The 23,462-nt window shown below is 35.0% G+C and overlaps 1 long non-coding RNA gene across 1 annotated transcript; it reads right to left on the bottom strand.

The window, feature by feature from the left end:
* On the bottom strand, positions 1–22,427 carry LOC128592712 (uncharacterized). The gene is made up of 3 exons (XR_008381983.1): positions 22,295–22,427; positions 21,498–21,677; positions 1–55 (listed from the first exon to the last, which is right to left on the bottom strand). It is a non-coding gene; the product is annotated as an uncharacterized LOC128592712 (long non-coding RNA).
* Positions 22,428–23,462: the final 1,035 nt, after the last annotated feature.

Genomic DNA, 23,462 nt, shown 5'->3' with positions numbered 1-23,462 from the left:
TACTCTGTGATATTTCAATTTCTTTCTTTGCTTCAAATAAACTGTCTTCAAAGGCCTAAAATTAGAGAACTTGTGTCACACGCAAACATAATAAATATAAAATAAAATAAAAATTCTGTTATGTTACCTATCTCACAAAATGACAGAGAAAAAACTCAATGATTTATTTTTCACTTAAAAAATTTGACACAAACTATAATTTTTATATCAGTCATGGATTTTTTTTCAGAAACAAAAAAATACCATGGCTTTGTGGCAAAATTTGATGTTATATTTTCAAATAATATATTATAGAATTAATTTTAACTACTTTTGTGAAGAATTAAGTAAGTATTATATCTAAATAAAGTATATCCACATAAACACCATATAATCATTATTTCTAAAAATGAACATAAAGGTTTAGGTAAAACACTAGATATTCCTATATATTCACAAAAAAAGCATTGATATACACATAAGTGGGCAGATAGAGGAAGGAGAGCAAAGGAGGAGAGAGGAAGAAAAGACTTTTTAAAAAACCTAAAATACTCAAAACCAAAAATAACTATGCTGATGAATCTGAAACACATACTAAGTCAGAGCTAAGCAAATACCTTTGTATCTCTGTGCCATACTATATAGAGAGATGGCTAGATTTTCAAATGAGAAATAGTTAAGACTAAATGCACTGACATACTTAGTAGAAGAATCCAAACTCAGAAAATGAAACTACAGACTTGTAAAAAAAGAGTTCTCAATCTCTTAAAAAGAGATTAAAAAATAAATTTGAGACTATGGCCTACATATGTAGAAGAAATTTTAAAAGCAGCACACATAGGACCTATCTAAAGCTGTTCATGTCAAAATACAATGTTACTTATGCCAAGTATTAGAATGAGGCAAGAACCCCCAGGCTCAAAGAAAAACATGTAGTTCCAGACTGGGGTATCCAACAATGTCAGAAACCTCAAAAGTGCTTAATGTGGACAAATAGAGGACACTGAAACATTCCCACTCAAGATAAACCCTTAGAAAGTCTAACATTCAAAAAGACAGTCAACAAAGTGAACAAAAGAAAATAAACACTATCCTAGCAAATATCAAAACCATTTCAAAAGAACTATAAATAAACTTAACATACTAAAATTTTATGAAATAAATATTACGAAACAAAAATGCAACAACCAGGCACCCAAAGTGAAAAAAGTGACAGTTGGTATCAAAAGTAGAAGCAAAGGGATCAATAAAAAATTAATGAAATAATCCAACCAAAGCTGTTGGTAGCCTGACAAGTCATAAAACAGGTGGCAAGGAGTCCTATTTCAGATATATTCTGAAGGTAGAAAGGATAGGACCTGTTGATAAGTTGCTGTGGGGTAGCAAGACAAAGATAGGAATCAAAGATTTCTCACAGGGAGTTGGCTTGAACAAATAGGTCAGTGATTTTTAATGGGTATGCTGCATCACGCCGGTATGGCATGAGAGGATCTTAGGTGTGCCTAGAAATTTTTTAAAGATCATTAATTAAATTATTTTTGAAAAAAGTTCAAAGCCCAGCAAGTATGTTCTTATTTTTACTGTTTTTGATCTACATAATTGAAGTGTGCCATGGAAGTTTAACTATTGGTTCAAATGTGCTTTGGGATTAAAAAAGGTTGAAAAACTGTGATATAGGTGAATAGGGATTCCATTTACCATGAATGTGATAGGGCAGATTAGGAAAGGGATTGGTTTGAAGACAATCATCCAGTTGTGTGCTTCATATGAATATAATATATATTTTTAAGTCATTAGAAAATACTAGAACAAGTTCCCAATAAGCTTAAAACCTACAAAACTTTTCATAAAAAACTTAAATTGCTAGAATAAAACAAATAGCAGAACTTCACTGTACCAATAACCACAGAAGGGGAGAAATCAAAGGAGGAAAGTGGACCCATAAGTACAGGTAGTCTTAAAGGCACACAGAATTCTATCTTGGGTTTCCACTGTTGGGACATCAGAGCAAAAAACAAAAATACAACTCTCTGAAGGAAGGCTTCTTGATAACAATACAGTGTCAAAGTAAATTTTTCATTGCTTCCACTGGATAGTGTACAATTTTTGAGCCATTTGACTATAAATTTAAAAATTCAAAAGTAGAAAAAACAGAAAATTTCAAAAGGATAATTAAAAATTTAATAAATATCAATACATTTAACCAAATATATGAAATCTACTCACAAAAACACTTTGCCTGGTCCTGAAAGCTTCTTAAATTTCAACTCCAGTTTTATAGGAAATGTTATACGGGATTTAAAATGGAAATTCCTAGCTTACTTTATGAAATTTGCATAATTGTTTATCCAATTTGCATAATTATTTATCAAAGTCAGAAAAAGGCAGTGCAAAAAAAGGAACATTTCAGAGCAGTATCACTTAGGAACATAGACACAAAAATCCAAAATAAGTTATACCATACTAAAGAAAATTTGTGTTTATTTATAGAGTTATATCATTCCAGAAATGCAAGGATGATTTAACATAAGAAAATCTATTAATATAATTTATCACATTAATAAATTAAAGGAAAAAAGTATAAACAAATCAATAGATTCCCAAAAAAAGTTTTAAAACAATACAACACCTTTACAGAATGTTTTTTTTAATTGCCAACAAAATAGGAATATAGAGAAAATTCTGAATTTGGTAATAAGAATGCCAAAAACATCTACAAATATTATAACTAATGGTGCAATTTTTAATTAAAAATCAAGAAAAACTTGCTTTACATTTTAAAATGTCCTACAGGTTTTAACTAACATAATAAGAGGGGGAGAAAGGATATTAAATATATATTGTTAAGCGAAATAGTATACTTTTTTTTTTTTTTGCAGTTTTTGGCAGGGGCTGGGTTTGAATTCGCCACCTCCAGCATATGGGGCCGGCACCCTAACTCCGTTGAGCCACAGGCGCCGCCCAGAAATAGTATACTCTTATTAGCTATCCATAAGATCTTACACACACATAAAAAAAAAATAAAAGAAAGAATACACACTTAGAACTAGAGTTGAGCAACATTAGAGTAAAAGATGACTACAAAACTTAATTGCTTTTCTATATAATACAACATTTACAATACCAACAAGAAATACAAAATAACAAGAAATAAATCTTATAAACCAAGGTACAATAGTTATAAAATCTTACTGAAAAATATGAAATATAACCTAAATAGACGGGAAGATATACCAGGTACATGAATGGAAAGAATCCTTACTATAAACATATCAGTTCTTTCCAAATTTATCTAAAAATACAATGCAATTTTAACAAAAATTCTAATGGTTTGCTATTGAACTTAGCTACTAGTGCTAAAATTCCTATTACTAATAAGCCAAAACTAAGACAATTTTCAAATAGGACAAAGAATAGAAAATGTTCCTACTGAAGAAAAAATTTTAATAAGCTTTGCAAATTTAAAATGCAATTCTCAAAGAGGGATAAACTAATAGGCCAAAGACACATTAAACATAATCCAGAAGCAGACCAAATAATATATATTGAAATTTGATAAAAGATGAAAATATCCTTCTACATCTTTGGGAAAAGGCTGAACTGCCCAATAAATGCCAGCGGTACTACTATGATTAAATAGAAACCCACCCAACCAGGACCAAAAACATCTATCTACCCTTCTTCCCAAACTTGTCTTCATTCATTCCATTTGTCACCATGTAACACAGCTTACTTTTTCATTGCTAATGTGTTTTATACCTCTTACCACTACAATATAAATTCTATAAAAACAGGCATTTTTAAACTGTTGCTTCTGAGTTACTGTGTAGTGCCAGTCACATACTTTATACCCAATAAACTTTTGTTGAATATGGAGAACTGTAAAATTCTTTTCTCCAAACTTACACTAACCACACCCTGTCACCAACCCTTACTCTTTAGTGTCAGGAGACTAACCCACTTCATCCAACTTCTTCAAGTTAAAAATTCGATAAAATACACCAAATCACAAAGGACACAACTTCTTTCTGCAACACATGCTTAACCAAAGCCCACTAAACTTGGCAGCAGGCACCTGGCCGCTTTTGTTTCTCTCTCTATAAAGCCCCACTCATTTCACAACTTTGGTAAGACACTCCCACTACAGTTCTCCCTGTATTAACAACCTCAAAAACCACCTATTTCTTGGGTTTCAGAAAGTTTTTAAAATTTGACATTTTGATGTTCTGACTCAGTGTGTGGACAGAATTAAGGATGTCTCATCATTACCATGGTAGAGTGAGCACTGGAAGACTCGTATCTAACCTGTTTGTGGAGATCAAAGGTCTAAGATACATAAACTTTGTTCCAGGTCCTGTGCTCTCAAATTTTTCTTAACCAAAAATGGGTAATTAGATTGTTTAGGATACATCTTCTGTTCCAGTAAATCTTTGACTTTTATTTTCCTTTTGGAAGCTTTCCATCTGAGAATATCCTTTCTCTTTCATTCTCAAAACCCTTTACACCAAATGGTACTTTTTCACTAGACATAATTTAGAAATAAAATGGCCCTTTTGGTTTCCTGATACATGTTTAAACTATTCGGTATGCAGCATCTTAAAACACAGTCCTCTAGGAATTAGAAATATGAAAGCCTCTAAAGGAGAAAACAGCACCCAATATTCAGTGATTTCCTTAAATTAACTGCAATTATACAAAAAAACAAACATTTTTACTGGATACAGTTGCTACTCTATTGACTATAAATACTATCATATGTATCATTCCTTTATCTTTTTGAGTCAAAAGAACACAGGGATGGTAGAAAATGTCTAATATCTCTTAAAAATGCCTTCCCCACCACATATTTGATTGTAATTTGGGTTTTTTTCACAAAACAGCATATATTATTCTATTCATATCATTTGAACTAACATAATAGGAAGCCATCACCTCTGCATATTTAGTTTTTCAACAGTTAAATCTTTGCCTTCTCAAGGAAGAAATAATTTGATTTTTCAACAATATTTCCCCATTTCTTTAAAGCAGCTCCTTCTCATCTTTTTTCTGTCCTTGTCTCTCTTTTCCCATCACTGAGAAAACATTAAGTAAATTGGTCTGAAAAAGTCAGTCTGTCATTATTTGTATAGTTTGCAACATATACAAATCAGAATACATATATTTTAGACTGCAACCAAAAAATATCTAAGGATCAAATTGTATTTATTTCACTTGAAACAATATATGAAGTTTCCACAACCAAAATGGCAGCATGAGAAGCTTCAGGGAGATAACACCTCCAGAGAAAAAGCATAATTGATGAAATATACAAAAAAAAAAACAACAAATGTTTGAAGGATCTGAAAATTGTCCCAAAGGCATACAGTAAATGAAGAAACATTTATTTAATAACACCTACAAAGGTCCATTAGGAACAGTGAGAATCTCTAGTATTTAAAGATACCAGCCCACTACAAGTTTAGCTTCACAGAAACACAGCCAACAACACAGACATCTTCCATAGGAGGGGCAGGACACTGGCGATCACAATCCTCTCTCCCTAGTTCCTGACCTCCTGACCATTCAGTGATCATTCGTAGGGAAGAGGCTCTACTCTGGGTATCAGAGGTCAACAGTATCTGGGTACTAATCATGATCACACTCATCCCACATCATTCATAATCATGAGGTTCAATATGGAAAGAGGCAAGACTAGAAGACAAAAAGCTATCATTTCACCAAGCACCCTACTCGTAAAGCATGAATGTCACTTGAAATAAGCGGTTCATTTTTCCTACCCCAAGCTTAAAAACAGTGCTTCAGACATTGTGCCTAAGAGTAGAGGCAGGCAATAAGAACAAAGAACTAAGATATTTCTTCCCTATTAAACTAACTCTGTTTGAAGCAGACAGTGGAGAAATATATTTACATTTTATAAATATATTTATATTTTTTATATGTTATATATTATGAAAAACTGAATTTGTTAGCAAACTAAGGAAAACCTGGGATCTTCATGAGAGTAACAAGATAAACTGCAGGCCAACCAGATAACTGGAAAAAACACTGCTAGTAGAGCCCTCGAAGGCTATAAACTTTTAAAGACTGGCTGTATCAAAAACCATCTCTGCAAGCCAGAGCAATAAGGCAAGAAAAAGAAATAAATAGCATCAAAACAAGAATGAAAGAAGTAAAACTATCTCTGTCCAGAGACAAAATGATCTTATATGTAGAAAATGCTAATCATGATTCCATGGAAAAAACTGTTGGAACTAATAAACAAACGCAGCAAAGATACAGGACACAAAATTAAAATACAAAAATCAGTTGTGTTTCCATGCACTAACAATGATCAATCCAAGAAACAAAAACTAAAACAAATCACTAAGAAAAAAACGCACTTACAACAGCATAAAAGAGAATAAAATACCTAAGAGAAAACTTAGCCAAAGAGGTAAAGGGCATATATACCGAAAACTACAAAACACTACAGAAAGAAATTAAAGGTGACATGAAAAATGGGAAGAAATAGAGTGTTACTAAAATGGAAGACTTAATACTGTTAAGATGTCAATACTACCCACAGTGATCTGTAGATTCAATACAATCCTTACCAAAAATCCCCATTACCATTTTTTTAAAAATGGAAAAATCAATTCTAAAAATCATACAGAATCTCAAGAAAACCTAAACAGCTAAGACAAATTTTAAAAAGAACAATAAAGTTGAAGTTCTTATATTCCCTGATTCTGTAATTATTAAAAAGCTACAGTAATCCAAACAGTGTGGTACTGGGAGAGAAAAATCCAGATAAGAGACTAATATATACAATAGAAAGCCTAGAAAGAAACTCTCATATATGTAGCAAAATAAATTTTAAAAAAGGATACCAAGACCGTTGGATGAAGAAAAGACAATCTTTTCAACAAATGGTGTTGGGAAAACTGGATATCCACATATAAAATAATTATACTAAAAAAAATCTTGTATCATATACAGGTATACTTAGTTTTACCATAGTTCTTTATTGTGCTTCACAAGACATTGCACTTCTTATAAATTAAAGGGTTGAGGCAACCCTGCAATAAGCAAGTCTATCAAGAGGCATTTTTTTCTAACAGCACGTGTGGACTTTGTTTATTTGTATTACATTTTGGTAATTCTAGGAATATTTCAAATTTTTCCAATATTATTGTATCTTTTATGGTAATCTGTAATCTTTGCTGTTACTGTTCTAATTGTTTGGAGGAGTTCATTCACGAGATTTAAGGCAAGATACCATGTATAAAACATGAAAGTACAAGGCTGAGGCTCGGCGGCCACAGCACAGTGATTAGGGCACCAGCCACATACACCAAAGCTGCTGGGTTCAGGCCCAGGCCAGGTAAACAACAATACCAACTGCATCCCCAAAATAGCCGGACATTGTGGCAGGCTAAGAAAATAGTCCCAGCTACTTGGGAGGCTGAGGCAAGAGAATCACTTAAGCCCAAGAGTTGGAGATTGCTGTGAGCTGTGACACCACAGCACTCTACCCACGGCGACAAAGTGAGACTGTCTCAAAAAACAAACAAACAAAAAAAAACCAGTACAAGGTTGAGCAGCAAGTGCTGATGTTGAAGCTACAGCAAGTTGTCTAGAAGATGTAACTAAGATTTTCAATGCAGACAAAACAACCTTCTATTAAAAGAAGATGCCATCTATGACTTTCACAGCTGGAGAGAAGTAAATCCCTGCCTTCTAAGCTTAACAAGATTTAACTTGTTGTAAAATAAGTTAACTTGTTAACTTTCTAACTCTCTTGTTATGGGCTAAGGCAGTTGGTGACTTAAGTCGAAGACCATGCAATATTTCCTATTCCAAAACGCATAGGACCTTTAAGAATTATGCTAAATAACACTTCCTGGCTCTACAAATAGAAGAATAATGCCTATATATCAGTACCTCTGTATACAGCATGCTTTGCTGAATACAGTATTTAAAACAGATTGTTATTACCTATTGCTCACAAAAAAGATTACTTTAAAAATACTACTGCCATTGACAATATCTTAGTTAACCCAAGAGCTCTGATTGTCATTTATAAAAAGATTAATGCTTTTTTATGCCAGGTAACACAGTATCAGTTTACAGCCCATGGATTAAGAAAGATTCACATTCTAGAATATGAAACCAAATGTTTGAAGGATCTGATCTGTTATTAAGAACATTTGTAATTCATGAGAGAAGGTCAAAATAGTAACATTAACAGGAGTTTGAAAGAATTTGATGCCAACCCTCAAGGATGACTTTGAGGGGTTCAAGATTACCATGGAATAAATAATTATAGATGTTGTAGGAAATCAAGAGAATTAAAAGTAGAGTCTGAGATGTCACTGAATTGCTCCAGTATCATGTTAACATTCAATAAATGAGAATTGCTTTTTATGACATAAAAAACAAAACCATTTTCTTGAGATGGCATATATTCCGGTGAAGATACTGTGAACACTGTTCAAATGGTAACAAAAAACTGAGAATATTCCGTAACTTTAATTTACAAGACAGCTGAAGTTTTGGCAGGATTGATTCTAATTTTTGAAGTTCTACTGCAGATAAAATGCTATCAACAGCATGCCATGAAAAATCCTTCATAAAGAAAAGTCAATTAGTGTGAAAAGCTTAATGGAAGAAAAAGTACCCAATGTACTCAGCCCTACTATGAAACTAATTTAGGGTTTTCACATGAAAGCTATAACCCAGTTACAACCTAAGAATAGGGGGAGGAGGGAAAGAGAGGGGAGGGAGGGGGGGAGATAGGTAGAGGGAGGAGGATTGGTGGGATTACACCTCCGGTGCATCTTACAAGGGTATATGTGAAACTTGGTAAATGTGGAATGTGTCTTGACACAGTAACTGAGAGAATGCCAGGAAGGCTATGTTAACCAGTGTGATGAAAGTGTGTCAAACGGTCTGTGAAGCTAGTGTATGATGCCCCATGATCATATCAATGTACACCGATATGATTTAATAAAAAAAAAGAAAGAAAGAAAGAAAGAAAGAAAACGAAACAGAAAAACTGAAATGTGAAGTAAATCGATTTTTCAATTTTTATAGAGAGGTATTGAAAGGATAAGAAAAGATTCACTACATGGGGGAGGAAATTATAAATTCTCAGAATTTTGGCAGGGAATACTTTGTTCTACCTTTCCACAACTCATTCTCCAGAATTACATATGTCCAAATTATACTCCAGAACCTGTTTTTTTTTTTTTTCTTTTAAATACTTATCGGCATGTTTGTTACAAATAAAAGAACAGTGCATTTAGATTGTGATTTTAAAAGAGATGATAAGATTGGCAAGATGTAAAGCGTTTCAAAGGCAAAGAGAATGTTTCTATTTTGTTTTTGAGAAATGATAGATAATGTGTTTTCATCAAATACTATACATATTTAAACCCTCATTCCTGGATATTACTTCTTCTTATTCATTTAAATGTGAATAATTCATTATGCTTCTAAAATTAACTATCAAATCCATAACAAATTAAATTCAATAATTAAGTTGAAAATAAAAAGGGATTAAAGGGTAAAAAAAAAAAAAAGAATTACCACAGCCACCTCACCTTCACCAAACACCACCCTAAGCAGTTAGCAGCCATCAAAAATAAGGCAAGATTATCCATAGCAAAAAGATGACAACTTGATGAAGACACAGATAATGGTTAGCATTTGTCAGAAATACTGTATTTTTTAATTATGATATATACATTGTTTTTTAGACATAATGTTATTGCACAGACATCAAGGACTTCATGTACAAGATAGCTGACCAGAGACAGGTAATTGCCAGACCATCTCAGAAAGAAGGAAAAGTTTTACCTGACAAAAACACATCTCAAGTATAATTCTGAAAGAAATTTGCCAGGAACTACTAGAGATTCCATGGGAAGAAGCTGCAGAGCAGACCAAAGAGCAAGATATCAACAGAGAACAAATGCAAGAAATTTAGAGTCCTGTAGCGAGGGTAAGTGGAGATTTTGTTTCTCTCCTCTTCATGCTTCTAATGTTGTACCGGCCAGCAGTGGAATTATAGACAAATGCCAGCACACTGATTTCAAATTAAGCAAGAGTCCTTTATTGGGCCAGCCAGTCAAGAGCAGGCTCACACACAAAGTCTCTTGACCCCCTTGAAGTAGGGGTGCAAAGTTTTTATATGGCATTTCAAGCAGGGGATGGAAAGTCCTAGCGTAAGCAGAATTTTATAGAATCTAATGTCTGCAAGGTTAGAGCTATGGGGAGGGATCTTACAGAGGGTCAAAAACTACACACAGACAGACCAGACAGACTTGTGACAGTACTGTGGTTTCCACAAGATTTTTTCAGTTGTCACAGGATTTGGCAGCTCTCAGCTAAATTTCCTTCCTGTTTTTGCAGGGTTGCTGCTTGTTCAAGGGGCTATTTTGGTTATAAAAGGGGGTGGGGGAGGCAGGGCAAGCTCTTAACAAAATGGAGTAAGTCTGGTTCACTTGCCCAAAATAGATGGAGTTAGGGCAACACACTAGTAACTAATAAGCAGCCCCCCCAGAGCTGCTAAAGAGCTTTTCTACCATTATAAACCCCAAAGCTTGCTGCTACCAATGAAGTGGGAGCTTCTTAAAGACAGAGCAGTGGGATACCAGCCCCATCAGCTGGTTACCACAGACCTGAGCTGGGATGCCAGGTGCCATACTGCTTCTCCACCGTTGTCTGCCTCTGTCCTCCCAAGGGAGGTCCAGTCCTTGTGATTTTGTATCCCTTCCCCACATAAACATTTCCTGATTCTGGCCTAGACTGCAGTAGCCATATGGGCCACTGGGTCTGGGGGGATGTGTGATCTCAGAGTTTGAACATTCCAGGCAGGCTGCCAGCTCTCAAGACTCCTTCCTCACCCTCATACCCTGCCCACTGCTGCTGAGCAGCACAGGTACCCCAAGGGACAACTGACCCAGGGTTCCCAGGAGCAACTGCTTCTCCTGTGTTGGTGTGTCCACTAAACACTGAGGCTCCCAGAGTAGGGCTCACACCTTTCACCTTAAAAACCAGCAGTGGACCCATGGGTACTAGAACTGACTCCAAGCCCCCTGCCTGCCAGCCTTCCCAGGTACCACTTGCCCAGCTGCTCCAGAAGAGCAGGGCATACTTCAAAGCGAGGGGATATTAAACCTGCTTGAACACTCCATGGGCAACTCAGAACCAGCATGCTTTTCCCTGGCATGATCAAGGACTGAACTTAGAGGACCAGGAAACAGGCCTGCAAGCCAGATCCTCTCTACCAGGAGTCAATAGTGTTGCTTGGGGGCATGGAGGAGAAATTTGTGAACTAATCTTGGGAGGCAAAAGAGCCCACACAAGCAAAACTGAAAGGACAGTGCAATGAGGGTCTAAGCTGCAACACCATAGTAGAGAACCCTTCCCAGGTTCAGAAAAAGCTACACTTTCAGTCCAGGATAGGATCCTAGGCAGGGAAGCTCCTAACCTGTGGCACCACTGCTGGTAAGCTCAGCTACTTTGGACTGCAGCTTGAAATCAGAAGCCAGAAGAAGACCTTGAGATACAGGAGGAGGAAGAAGAGTGAAACCCAATCCCAGCAGCCGGTCTGTGAACCCCAGATGGCCTCTACCTGACAAGTAGATTTTCTGGCTTGGCAGGGCCACTTTAGTCCTTCCCCAGTGGCTTTCTGCAGCAACTTGAGAACAGATCCTAGACCCCCAGCCAAGCTAGCTTTTATTACTTCTTCTGATGGACTAGAATTAGTTATAGGTCCCCAAAACAATACTAAAGGTGGATCTTTCTGAATTTGCCACCTACTGGCAGGGAGGACAATCTGTACAGTCTATAACAGCATTTATGACTCAATCACACAGGGCATAGCTGACTTTTACCCATAAGAATGAGCTACTACTATTTCAGAGTTGTAACTGGGCATGCCAATAAAATTCACACTGTTAAGAAGACCACAAGGCTAGGAAAGAGAAAGGATTTCAAAGATCTCAATCTTCCCTTGTCAACAAGAGACAGGGTATCTGCCCAATGCATATAGTACACCAGTAAAGCCTACGAATAACTAACAATTGGGAAAACCACCACACTAAGGATATCTATAACTAAGACACCCATCCAGAATCGTAGCTAGCCATGTATAAACAAAGCTGAGGGAATTCATTATCACTAGAGCTGCCCTACCTGACATGTTAAAAGGAGTCCTTCAGACTGAAACAAAAAAAAGCAGGACAGTTACTCCAAACCATATGAAGAAATAAAGATTTCTGTCCAGGCACCGTGACCCCATGCCTGTAATCCCAGGACTCTAATAGGCAGCAGTGTGAGGATTGACTAAGGCCACGAAATTCAAGATCAGGCTGGGCAAGAGAAAGACCCCACCTCTACAAAAAATAGAAAAATTAGCTGGACCTAGTGGCATGTGCCTGTACCCTCAGCTACATAGGAAACTGAAGCGGGATAATCACTTGAGCCTAGGAGTTTGAAGTTTCAGTGAGCTATGGGGATGCCACTGCTCTCTAGCCCAAGTAAGAGAGAAAGACTTGCTCTCAAAAAATAAATAAATATATTTTTTTAGAAAAGATTTCCAGTAAAGATAAATATCAATATGTGGGCAAATATAAAAGCCAATGTTGTTATATATTTGGCTTCTTGACTTCTAACTCTACTTTTTATTTCCTACGTGATTTCAAAGACATACATAAAACATGTATCAATCTGTGTCACTGGGCAAAGAACATATAAAAATGTAATTTGTGACAATAACATAAAGTGGAGGGGCAGAGCTATATAGAATCAAATTATTTTATATCCCATTAAAGATATTCAGTATCAAATAAAAATTAGACTGCTATAAATTCAGGACGGTATCTGTAGCCACCATGGTAACCACAAAGAAATTATCAATAGAATATACACAAAAATATTAAAAAAGAATTACAATGTGTCACTACAAACCATCAACACAAATAAAAGTAATAACAGAAGAAATGATCTACAAAAAAGATGTAATATATACAGAGAAAAAATAAGAAAATGGCATGAGTTTGTTATTCCATATTAGTACCCTGTTTCCCCAAAAATAAGAAAGTGTCTTATTTTAAGGTGTGCTCCCAAAGATGCGTTAGGTCTTCTTTTCAGGGGACGTCTTATCTTTCCTGTAAGTAGGTCTTATTTTCGGAGGATGTCTTATTTTTGGGGAAATGGGGTAATTATTTCAAATGTAAATGATTCATCTCTCCACTCAAAAACAAAAGATTGGCAGAATCAATAAAGAAAACATTATACAACCATACAAATTCAAAGACACAAACAGGTTAAAGGTACAAGAATAAAAAAAGATACTCCATGCAAATAGAAACCAAAATAACGGTAGATACAATATCAGACAAACAGACTTTAAGTCAAAAATGGTCACAAGATAGCAAGGAGAGCAAAATACATGTATACTTGTCAAAAATTCAATTCATCAAGGACATGTAACAATTAAAGGGAGAAACAGGAAATTATATAACAATAGTTGGAGATTCAATACCCCGCTTTAAATGACGGATAAAGCATCTGCACAGAAGGTCAATAAGGATATGGACGTCTTAAAGAACACTATAAACCAAGTACACCTAAGAGGCCTACTCTATCCCCAAACAGCAGAATACCCATTATTCTCAAGTACATATGGAACATACGCCAGAACATAAAGTCTTTTCTGAACACATGGAATGGAACTAGAAACTAACAGCAGAAGTAATAAAGGAAAATTCACAAATATGTGGAAATTAACCCACACTCAAACAACCAATGAATTAAAGGTAATCCAAGGGATTTATAAAATGTTTCCAGATGAGTAAAAACAAAAACACAACATACAAAAACAGCAAGGCAGCTGTTCAGAAGGAAGTTTACAGCTATTATTGTCTGCATTAAAAAAAAAAAAAAGTATCTCAAATTAATAACCTAACTTTGTACTTTGAGGTCAAAAACAGAATAGCAAATTAAACCCAAAGATACAAGAAAATAATAAAACTAAAAAAAAAAATAAAGACACATTATTTTTCAGTTACGAAACTGAAAAAAGACAACCTAAATAAATGAAAGAAATAACATGTTGATGGATCAGAACACTTACTCAAAGATCAGAATAGAAATTGTAAAAAAAAAAAGGTGAAAAATAAAAATAAAGGAAATCAATTAAAACTAAAGTTGATTCTTTGACAAGACCAACACAATTGGCAACCCTTAGCTAGATTGACAATAGAGACAAAGATGCAAATAACTGAAATCATGAACAAAGTTAGAGCACTAATATCAACCATCAAAAATAAAAAGTATTATTAGAAAATGCTATAATCTATTGTATATCAACAGATCAGATAATCTTTGAACTGGACAAATAGCATCTATGGACAAATATACAGATTACCTAAACTGACTCAAGAAGAAACAAAAAGAGACTGAATCAGCTATTGAAACCTCGCTACACAGAAATCTACCAAACATTTAAAGAATTTATGCCAGTCCCTCTCAAAATCTCCTAAAAGCTAGAAGAGGTGGAAAACTCCCTCTTTTTTAAGAACAGCCTTATTCTAATACCAAAGCTAGAAAAAAGATAAAGATATCCCAATAATGTAAGTATGATTTAACATTCAAAAATCAATGTAATACACCATACCAATAAAATGAAAGACAGAAACTTCATGATCGTTTCAATAGGTGCAAGAAAAAGCATAGCAAAACTCAATATGCCCTTCCTAATTAAAAAACTCACCAAAATAGGAATATAGAAGGAAACTTCAATTTAATATAGTAACATCAACAAAACAAACTCATAGCTAGTATCATACTTGAGGATGAAAGAGCGAATGCTTTCCCACCCTTGAAATCAGAGAAATCAGAAACAAGACACAATGTCTTCCCTTTCCTTTTCTATTCAACATTGTACCAGTGGTTCTAGCCAGGGTAACATAAACTAATTAAATAAAAAGCATATAGATTGGAGAGGAACAAGTAAAACTATTTCTACTTGCAGATGCATAAAATATGCAGAAAATCCTAAGCAATTTACTAAAAAACTATCAGAATTATACTAAACCTCTTCAAAAAACTTGTAGTATACATGATCAATATACAAAGATTAATTGTGTATCTATACACTAGGAATGGAAGATCTGAAATAAAATTTAAGAAACAATTGATTGAAAAATAAAATTTCATGAATACATTTACCCAAAGAAGTGCAAACTTAAACTCTGAAAACTATGAAACTGAAAAAAAAAAATAAAGACAACCTAAATAAATGAAAGAAATAACGTTGACGGATCAGAACACTTATTCAGATGGCAATACTCCCCAGATTGATCTAGTGATTCAATGTAATCTCTATCAAAATTTCAGCTGGGGGCTGGGTGCGGAGGCTCACGCCTGTAATCCTAGCACTCTCAGAGGCCAAGGCAGGTGAACTGCCTGAGCTCACGGGTTTGAGACCAGCCTGAGCAAGAGCTAGACCCCGTCTCTAAAATACAAAAAAAAAAAAAAAATAGCCAGGTGTTGTGGCAGGTACCTATAGTCCTAGCTACTCAGGAGGCTGAGGCAAGAGAATCACTTGAGCCTAGGAGTGTGAGGTTGCTGTGCACTATGATGCCACGGCATTCTACTGAGGGCAACAAAGTGAGATTTTTGTCTCAAAAAAATTCTTTTCTCAGCTGGATTTTTTTTTTTTGCAAAAACAGAAAGTCTGATTCTATAATTCTTACTAAAATTCAAGAGATTCAGAATAACCAATCTTGAAAAAGAAAAATAAATTTGGAGGACACACATTCCAATTTGTTTTTTTTTTTTCTTTTTTTATTAAATCATAGCTGTGTACATTGATATGATCATGGGGCATCATTCACTAGCTTTACAGACCGTTTACCAAGTTTCACATATACCCTTGTAAGATGCACCGCTGGTGTAATCCCACCAATCCCCTTCCCTCTACCCACCTCCCCCCTCCCTCCCCTCCCTTTCCCCCTTCCCCCTATTCTTAGGTTGTAACTGGGTTATAGCTTTCATGTGCAAACCCTAAATTAGTTTCATAGTAGGGCTGAGTACATTGGGTACTTTTTCTTCCATTCTTGAGATACTTTACTAAGAAGAATATGTTCCAGCTCCATCCATGTAAACATAAAAGCGGTAAAGTCTCCATCTTTCTTTAAGGCTGCATAATATTCCATGGTGTACATGTACCACAATTTATTAATCCATTCATGGATCGATGGGCACTTGGGCTTCTTCCATGACTTAGCAATTATGAATTGAGCTGCAATAAACATTCTGGTACAAATATCTTTGTTATGATGTGCTTTTTGGTCTTCTGGGTATATGCCCAGTAGAGGGATTACAGGATTGAATGGCAGATCTATTTTTAGATCTCTAAGTGTTCTCCATATCTCTTTCCAAAAGGAATGTATTAATTTGCATTCCCACCAGCAGTGCAAAAGTGTTCCCTTTTCTCCACATCCCCGCCAACATCTCTGGTCTTGGGATTTTGTGATATAGGCTAGTCTCACTGGAGTTAGATGGTATCTCAAAGCAGTTTGATTTGCATTTCTCTGATGATTAAAGATGATGAGCATTTTTTCATATGTCTGAAGGCCGCGTGCCTGTCTTCTTCAGAGAAGTTTCTCTTCAAATCCCTTGCCCAGCCTGCGATGGGATCCCTTGTTCTATTCTTGCTAATGCGTTTGAGTTCTCTGTAGATTCTGGTTATTAAACCTTTGTCAGAGACATAACATGCAAATATCTTCTCCCATTCTAAGGGCTGTTTGCTTGCTTTACTTACTGTGTTCTTGGCTGTGCAGAAGTTTTTTAGTTTGATCAAGTCCCAGTAGTGTATTTTTGAAGCTGCTTCAATTGCCCGGGGGTTCCTCCTCATAAAATACTCGCCCAGCCCGATTTCTTACACATTCTAATTTGAAAACTTGCTACAAAACTGCAGCAATAAAGACAAAGACACAAGGATAGATCTACATAGATGAAGGAACAGAACTTTGGTCTAAACCCTATTTTTATTGATACTCAATAAAAATGTCTTTGCATTTTCTTTGGGGGAAAAGAATCATCTTTTCAAGATACGGTACTGTAACAACAGAATAACACAAAAGAATTAAGTTAGATTCATATTTCACGCCATATTAAAAAGCTAACTCAAAATAAATCAAAGAACCTAAGACACAAAACAATAAACTTTAGAAGGAAACATAGTTGTCAATATTCACAACCTTTGGTTAGGCAATGATTTCTTAAATCTGACACCAAAAGCACAAGCAATGCCAAATAAATAAATAAATAAATAAATAAAAACCCTGATAAATAAAGTGTCATCAAAATGAAAAACTTTTGGGCCAGGCACAGTGGCTCATACCTGTAATCCTAGCACTCTGAGATAGGTGGATTGCCTAAGCTCATGGGTTTGAGACCAGCCTGAGCAAGAACGAGACCTCCATCTCTAAAAATAGCCAGGCGTTGTGGTGGGCGCCTATAGTCCCAGCTACTTGGGAGGCTGAGCCAAGAGAATCACTTGAGCCCAAGTGTTTGAGGTTTCTATGAGCTATGATGCCATGGCACTCTACCACAAGTGACAAAGTGAGACTCTCTGTCTCAAAAAAAAAAGAAAGTAAAAAAGAAAAACTTTTTTGTTTTAAAGAACACCATCAAGGTCTGGTGCAATGAGTAGCAACTGCCTACAGTGCTGGCTACTTAGGTGGCTGAGGCAAGAGGATCAGTTAAGCTCAGCAGTCAGTGTTACAGTGAATTATGACTGGGCCATAGCACTCCAGCCTGGGTGATGGAGCAAGTGAGAAGAATCAAGAAAGAAAAAAATAACACACAAAATTGGAGAAAATATTTTTTCTTTTTTTTTGCAGTTTTTTGGCCAGGGCTGGGTTTGAAACCGCCACCTCCGGCATTTGGGGCTGGCGCCCTACCACTTTGAGCCACAGGCACCACCCCTGGAGAAAATATTTTTAATTTATAGATCTGATAAGGAACTTGTATCCAGTATACATAGATGAAAAGGATTTGGATAGACATTGCTGAGAGGTATATAAATAGCCAATAATACATGAAAAGATGCTCAACATCATTAGCCATAAAGAAAATACAAATCAGGTGGTACCCGTAGCTCAGTCAGTAGGGTGCCAGCCACATACAACCAAGGCTGGCGGGTTTGAACCCAGCCCAGGCCAGCTAAAACGATGACAACTACTGCAACAACAACAACAACAACAACAACAAATAGCCGGGCGTTGTGGAAGGTGCCTGTAGTCCCAGCTACTTGTGAGGCTGAGGCAAGAGAATCGCTTGAGCCCAGAAGTTTGTGGTTGCTGTGAGCTGTGATGCTACAGGACTCTATCCAGGGAGACAGCTTGAGACTCTGTCTCAAAAAAAAAAAAAAAAAAAAAAGAAAGAAAGAAAATGCAAATGAAAACTACAATATGCTATCACTTCATATCCATGAGGGCAGCTATAAGAAAAAAAAAGGAGATAATAATAAGTGTTGACTAGGAATGAAGAAATCGAATCCCTGTACATGGCTGTTCAGAACATAAAATGGTTATGTTGTATCTACGTACAGGTTTACAGTTCCACCAAAGCTTAAAAACAGAGTTACTATATGAGCTAATAATTTCATTCCTAGGTATATACTTAAAATATATGTAGATGTAGGGAGAAAAAGTAGTGATGATTTTACAATTTTGTGCATAATTTAAAAACTACTGAATTTTGTATTTCAAATAGATTAAGTATATAGCATGTGAGTTCTATTTCTTCTAAAAAAGCTTTCTTACTGCAAAGAAAGGATGCAAAGTTTTCTTACTGACAAGACAATGTAATTGTACAACTTAGAAAAATGAAAAAGTACGTACAGCCTTGGCACCCATAGCACAGTGGTTACGGTGCCAGCCACAAACACCAAGAGTGGCGGGTTCAAACCCTGCCCAGGCCAGCTAAACAACAATGACAACTATAACAAAAAATAGCTGGGCATTGATTAATTAATTAATCAAAATTAATTCATAATTCAGTATACCTCAGTATACCTCCCATCTGCTTTCTAACAATTCCCTCAAAATTAATTCATAATTCAGTATACCTCCCATCTGCTTTCTAACTTTTCACTAAAACTAATAAAAATGATTCTTAGTATTCTAACCTAATGAAGAAATACAGGGCTTTTGACTTACAAAGAAATGAATAAAAACGTAGGCTTCCACTTAGGCACAGTAGCCATTGCCTATAAGCCGAGCACTTTGGGAGGCCAAGGTAAAAGGATCACTTGAGGCCAGGAATTTAAGACCAGCTCTATCAATGTGAGAACCTGTCTTCCCCCCAAAAATAAAAATTTAAAACTAAAGTCATAGTAGTATATACCTATAGTTCTAGCTACTCAAGGGGTGGAGATGGGAAGACCACTTGATTTCAGGGGGTTGAGGCTGCAGTGAGCTATGACTGCACCATTGTACTCCAGCCTGAGCAAAACAGAGAAATCCTATCTCTTAAAAAACAAAGGAACAAAAGAAAAAATAGACTTCCTGCCAAACAGTGAGTCAAATTATATAACCAAAATACCTAAAACCATAAAAATAATAGGAAATACAGAGATGTGAGATTGAATCACAAATCAGTAAATTATTGAGTAAATGATGTGGAACACGCATGAGGAATTTCTCACATACGCAAGGAAATTTGGATCTGTGAGACTGCATCACAAATCAGTAAACTATTGAGTAAGTGACATGGAACATCATACTCAAAAATGAATTCTTAATTAAGACTCTGAAGTAAAGAACACTTAGTTATATATAGCTCCTAAAGTAAAAACATTAGAGAAGAAAATAATAAATTTGATTTTATACAAACTCACAAACTTTTGAAAGTTCAATTCACCTTACATAAGGTTCAAAAAACAGGAGGCATATTTGTAATATATAAAATAAAGCATCAGTATCCAAAATAAAAAATGCTTATGAATAAATAAGAAAAAGACAAACACCTCAATAGAAAAAAATGTCACATAAGTAAAAAGTCATTGGATATCACAGAACTGATTATTTGAATGAATATAAGGAAATAAAAATTATCATCAAATACTCATATAGCTGTAAATTAACAAAAGCAAGTACCACTTACCCTTATCACATACCAAACTGTTTGAAGGATGTAGAGAAGTAGAAACTGATATAAAATTAAGAAAACAAATGCACCAAAATTCATTTATCTCAATGGCTCTGGCTCAGGCTCAGTCATTCTCTGATCGTGCACTAACAGATTTAAGATACTGCCTGAAATATCTGCAATGGATTGATTTACACAATCAAAAAGACATATCCTTCTCCCCTATCTTAAATATTTACACACATACACATACACACACACATCCACTGAGGTGTCCCTCAGTATCCAAGGAGGATTGGTTCTAGGACCCTTTGCAGATACCAAAATTCAGACACTCAAGTCCTTTATGGAAATGCCAGAGTACCTGTGTAGAACCTACCCATATCCTCCCATATACTTTAAACCACCTCTAGATGATTTATAATATCTAATACAATGTAAGTAGTTGTAATACTATATTTTTATTTGTATTAATTTTAATTATTACATAGTTATTTTTTATTATTTTTTTCCAAATACTTTCAACCCATTTTGGCTGAATTCACCAAAGCAGAACCCACGGACACTAAGAGCCAACTATCTCTATGTGTTGAATAGCTGTACATACACATGTATTTATATATTTTTAAAAGTACATGCGTATATTTACCACCACTACCATTTGTTTCTGACCTTTTCAACAAAATTTATGGTAAGAAAGAAACCCGAAATTTGGTGGGAAAAGAAATGAGCAAAACTCCTCATAAGACAAAGAGAATGCCGCAAAAAAGTATTATTTTGGAAAAATGCTGATCAAAAAGGATAGAAAAACCCATGGTTTCATTTGATTAGCCTTTAAAAAAAGATGTAGGAATATTATGATGATTTATTATAACTTTTATCTTCTATAAAAATAAAATTTATTATTCAAATTTTTATTTGAATAAGGCCCTTTAAAGCCAAAGAAAGCATCATCTGAGAACTACGATTTTTTTTTCAATTTTTTTTATACTTTATTTTTTTAAAGGACCTGGGATTAAAGTCAATACCATATTGCAATGAATTCTAGCTATAATTATAAATTTAAAAAAGTCAAAACCCAGGACTCTAAATATGTTTTTTCAAAACACATTTTATTTCAAAATGCAATAGCCTTTACTTTTTAATGATTACATTTTAGGATAACTATTTGAAGTCAGTTTCCTGCTTTGCAACATCAATTTTTAAAAAGCTGTGGGTCTTAAGTGAAAGAATATAAATTAATGCTAGTCCCCACTGGTGGATTTGAATATATAAGTTGTTATTTAAAGAAAATAACATGTTTTAAGTTTCCTACAAGAAGTTAGATCCAAACAAGCAGCGTGGATTCCATTCTTGTTGTATACCTTTATTTTTGCATCAATGCTGTATTTTTCTTTTCTCCAGTGTGCTTCTTGCTTCCTCAGTTTCTCCAGGTCATTTAGCAAGTCAGTGCAGCGGGTACTTAATTTCTCATTTTCCTCCTTCAGATTTTTTATAACTAGTCTGTTTTGCTCTTCTTTATTCTGTACACACTCCTTTGTGTCCTGTAGAACAGTACCAGAAGGGCCAATAAACAAACAAAAAAACCCACCAAAACATGAAAAAAATGTGAGAACTAATCAGCAAATATAAACTGTGCAGTTTTACCCTCATAGCAGCTTCTTCTATATTTGATAGCCAAGGTCACCTGTGTACTTTTATTGGCCTCTTTTCGTGCAGGTGGATGGGTCATATTTTTTCACTGGATGACAGCTTTGATGAGTACACATTGGCAAAGAGCCCATTAATTGATCAAGCTGCCTTTGATGCTGTCCCCAGCTATTTTTGAGACCCACACAGACATATCCTCCCAGACCTGGGTATTATCAATTAATAATGACAGTCCCATCAGAATCTAATTACAAGAAGCCACATATTCACACTCCTACTTTCTTAGCTCCATTTCCATCATTAACTATTTATCTGACAGTTATAAAGCTTGGAGTTCTAGCTTTAAAGCATCTTTATCAGAGTTTCTGCATGTGAAAAAACTGTAATGTATAGCAGGGCCTAAGGCAATTTTTCCTCCAAGCCTGTCACTTCCTGGGCCACAAAGGCTCACAAAGCTTAAAGCAGGACTTCAAAGCAACAGTCCTACAAAACTATGTACAAGTCAACATACCTTAACTTCTTGACTTTTATCTTTAAATTTCTTCTCCAAGTCACTGAATTCTTTCCTTAAAAAAGCATTTTCTTCATCTACTGCAATCTTCCGTTTTACAAGGTCATTTATTTACTGTTTTAGTAATGATTCTCTCTGTGGAAAAAAAATTTACTTATTGGTAAGCTTTTATTTTTAAGAAAAAAATATTTTATTTGAAAGGTTTTAGATTATGGTTACTAATATTAGGATTAACTAGCTTTCATATAATGTCTATAACCATAATTTTCATTTTTATATGACATACTTATGGATTTCCAACCGAAATATATAAGTATAATGCCTATTTATGATGAACACACAAAAACTGGACACCAAAAATTAAGCTATACTCAGAAATCAAACTTTCAGAATTGACATATAGAAAGGAAAAAAAAACAAGATTTTACAAAATATTCTAATTAAAAAATGCATTTATAGCTTTAAATAATATTATATTTGGATATATAATATTTGGAAGAAAAAATTTTTGAAAAGCAACAATGACTTTTGAAGCATAAATCTTTAAAAAAAATGGCAAGATTTTTGGTACTAAAAAGATCTTGCTCTGTAAACAGAATATCAACAATATTATGACTGCCATAATTTTTAAATGAATGTTCAACGGCCATAGATAACTAAATGAAACCTATTTGGTAAACATACTCATGACTCATCCTTAAATTTCCCTCTTTTCTCTTCATAGCTTTTTCTCTCAGAAAATTCACCTTTTCTCAGCTTCTAGTCTTCCCCTGTCTGAAAACTATCCAATCCATAATGCAGCCCTCATTTTCTCAATAACAAATCTCATCCTTCCAACTTTCTATATAACATCTGCTACCTCAAACTAACTTGCTAAAATTGAAATCCATATACTGATACTATCTCTTTCTCAAACTTCAACTTTGGTCAACTCAGTCAATTCTCTCAATGAATATTTATTAAGTGTATCCTATCAAATTATTTGAAGCCTACAAGTCAGATTCAACAGCACCATTTGTCTCTCAACCAAAAAAAAAAGCATCAAGATAGTGATGCAAGTGCCCTTCACTTAGAGCTGAACAGAGACCCCATTTTCTGGGCATGAGCAGGCCCATAAACCAGTTGGATCACCATGTAAACCACCACTCCCAGGGAAGGGGTAAATGCC

This window comes from Nycticebus coucang, chromosome 8 (assembly GCF_027406575.1).
Source record: "Nycticebus coucang isolate mNycCou1 chromosome 8, mNycCou1.pri, whole genome shotgun sequence".
Classification (NCBI taxonomy): Eukaryota; Metazoa; Chordata; class Mammalia; order Primates; family Lorisidae; genus Nycticebus; species Nycticebus coucang.
This window is presented reverse-complemented; position numbering and strand designations above follow the sequence as displayed.